Source organism: Schistocerca cancellata, chromosome 8, assembly GCF_023864275.1.
Source record: "Schistocerca cancellata isolate TAMUIC-IGC-003103 chromosome 8, iqSchCanc2.1, whole genome shotgun sequence".
Lineage (NCBI taxonomy): Eukaryota > Metazoa > Arthropoda > Insecta > Orthoptera > Acrididae > Schistocerca > Schistocerca cancellata.
In genome coordinates, this window is record NC_064633.1 from 250,637,135 (window position 1) to 250,639,760 (window position 2,626).

At 45.0% G+C, this 2,626-nt stretch overlaps 1 non-coding gene across 1 annotated transcript; it reads left to right on the forward strand.

Moving 5' to 3' along the window:
* The first annotated feature begins 662 nt into the window (after positions 1-662).
* Trnai-uau (transfer RNA isoleucine (anticodon UAU)) lies at positions 663-736 on the forward strand. The gene has a single exon. It is a non-coding gene; the product is annotated as a tRNA-Ile (tRNA).
* The last annotated feature ends 1,890 nt before the right edge of the window (positions 737-2,626 follow it).

The following is a 2,626-nucleotide window of genomic DNA, read 5'->3' on the forward strand; positions in this document are numbered from 1 at the left end:
GGTCCGGTCCCAGGTCGACGGGCACGTGCACCTTCCGCCGACCACTGGCGACAACATCGATGTACTCTGGAGGCCTCACGCCCCACGTGTTGAGCAATTCGGAGGTACGCCCACCCGGCCTCCCGCATGCCCACTATACGCCCTCGCTCAAAGTCCGTCAACTGCACATACGGTTCACGTCCACGCTGTCGCGGCATGCTACCAGTGTTAAAGACTGTGATGGAGCTCCGTATGCCACGGCAAACTGGCTGACACTGACGGCGGCGATGCACAAATGCTGCGCAGCTAGCGCCATTCGACGGCCAACACCGCGGTTCCTGGTGTGTCCGCTGTGCCGTGCGTGTGATCACTGCTTGTACAGCCCTCTCGCAGTGTCCGGAGCAAGTATGGTGGGTCTGACACACCGGTGTCAATGTGTTCTTTTTTCCATTTCCAGGAGTGTAGTTACGGCTCACCGGCCACTTGACCATCTTCTTCTTCTGTGCGAATGCACAAACAGCGCCCGAACTCTTACGGAAATCGGCAACGCGCCGCGAGTAATGAGTATAATGGGCAGGGGCACTACGAATTTAGTGCGGGACAATACGTTGAGAATGTGGGTTTCGCGGGAGGCGTGCCAGAGATAAATCCCTGCAGTCGCGCTATCCTCTGTGTCCTCTGTGTCCTCGGTGGCTCAGATGGATAGAGCGTCTGCCATATCAGCAGGAGATCCCGGGTTCGAGTCCCGGTCGGGGCACACATTTTCATCTGTCCCCGTTGACGTACGTCAACGTCTGTAAGCAGATAAGGGTGTTCATTTCATTGTAAGAACATCATTTCATGATGTGTACCTCTTTACCTAGTGTAAATACTTAGAGGCTCAGAGGGAGAACTACCTCTACATCCAAAAGGAAAGGCTTCCAAACTGTATCTCCGATGTTGCCAAACTCACATACGGGTCTCTCACCGAGCCCCAACTTCTACAAATGTGTGTTCAAGGCAAAACTCAGAATCCAGATAAGTCTGTAAAAACATTCATTTACAAACGATAACCTAACGCAACACTTTCATCTTCTACAGTTGCCAGAGCTGCAACTTAGGAAATAGCTCTTGAATTTCATGATGGAAACGCAGGGAGGGTAAAGGTATGAGAGAGAATGGGATTTAAGACAGAAAATTTTACTGAAGACATTTTGATTAAAATGAAAAATCAGTTGAAGACAAGGTAAAGGATGGAAGAAAAAAATCAGAAACCAAAAGTTTTGAAGGAATAGGACCTGATGTATAAATCTGGGTCCTTCTGAATTGATGACATAAGAAAATGCTCTAGATTAAGCTTTAAACTGCATTTCCTGAAAATTATGGTTTTTAAATTTATGTACTTTTTCTCAAACGCAATAAATGTTTTTTCAGGAATACGTTTCGAAATTCAAAGTGTAAGCTGAGATATGAGGCAAAATGCTTCGAATTTTGCATGAATATTATATTATATATGCGTAATTGTAATTAGAAATTATTAAAATATTCCTATTCTATATATTTAAAGAAATGTAATGAGAGAAGCGTACTACATGAAAAGAGATTAAATGGACATTTTGTAGCAGTCTCTTGAACAGTTTCTAAGAGAAAAGGTGTATTATGGTTTTAAAATAAAATTTTTAAATTCCATAAAAATGTTATACATAGAGAATCCAAGGAACTTACCAGTCAATAAATATGTTAATTTCAAGTAAATCATGGTATAAAATTTCTTTGAGTGTCTTGGATTTGGTGCATCTTTTAAATTGTGTCTTTTTCATGAACATCACCCTTCAATGGTTGGGTTGCTCATGGTGTAGACTGTAACCTGCAGTTAGGTTTAATCTGTTCGACTGCTCCACACCGGTCGCAACGCACAGACTTCCTCGCCCACGATGTCTGCTACCTGACGACTCCCACCAGTGACGAACGGCGGCTACGACCAGTCAGCGACGAGTCGACGTCGACCTCTCCCTACCGCTTAGAATGCTAAATTTCTCTATCGACTGCGCTTGGCTGCCACCACAAGCGCGCTGCGTCAGGAGGTCGTTGTTCGCAACGTCGGGTTTTCCGGCAGCTCCCACCACGACGCTGGGTGCGTGGTTGTTGCTCGCTGGCCAGATAATGAATGCAGCATCCCCTGCAGCACCCGCCTCCGCTTCTCCCACTCGTGCTTCATTCAAAGATAACACTGCGTGGCGTCGTCTCCCTCGCTGTTTTCTCTCTCTTCTCTCGAAACTTCCTCGTTGCTAATTTATGGTCACAGATCACTGTATCTGACGCCACGTGTGGCGCACACACCTTTTTAAGTTGTTATTCAAACATGTAACATCAATAAACGTTTTACCCAACACTCAGATGACGAGATCATTCGGTTCGTAGGCTACATTAATTCAGCTTGACCGTTTCAGACTTCCTTTCCAGAGGGTCGAGCGACAACGAATTTGAATTTCTTCAATGAAGTAGTTAGATACCCTTTCTCCAAGCTTGGAAGTAGAAAGAGACAAAATTTCTATTATTTTACGTATCACAAGTACGATAAATGTTTCGTTCCTATTCAAAAATTAACAAATGTGGTATTACCATTGCCATTGCCTTTAACCTTGGATCACCGATTCACTCCGGACTT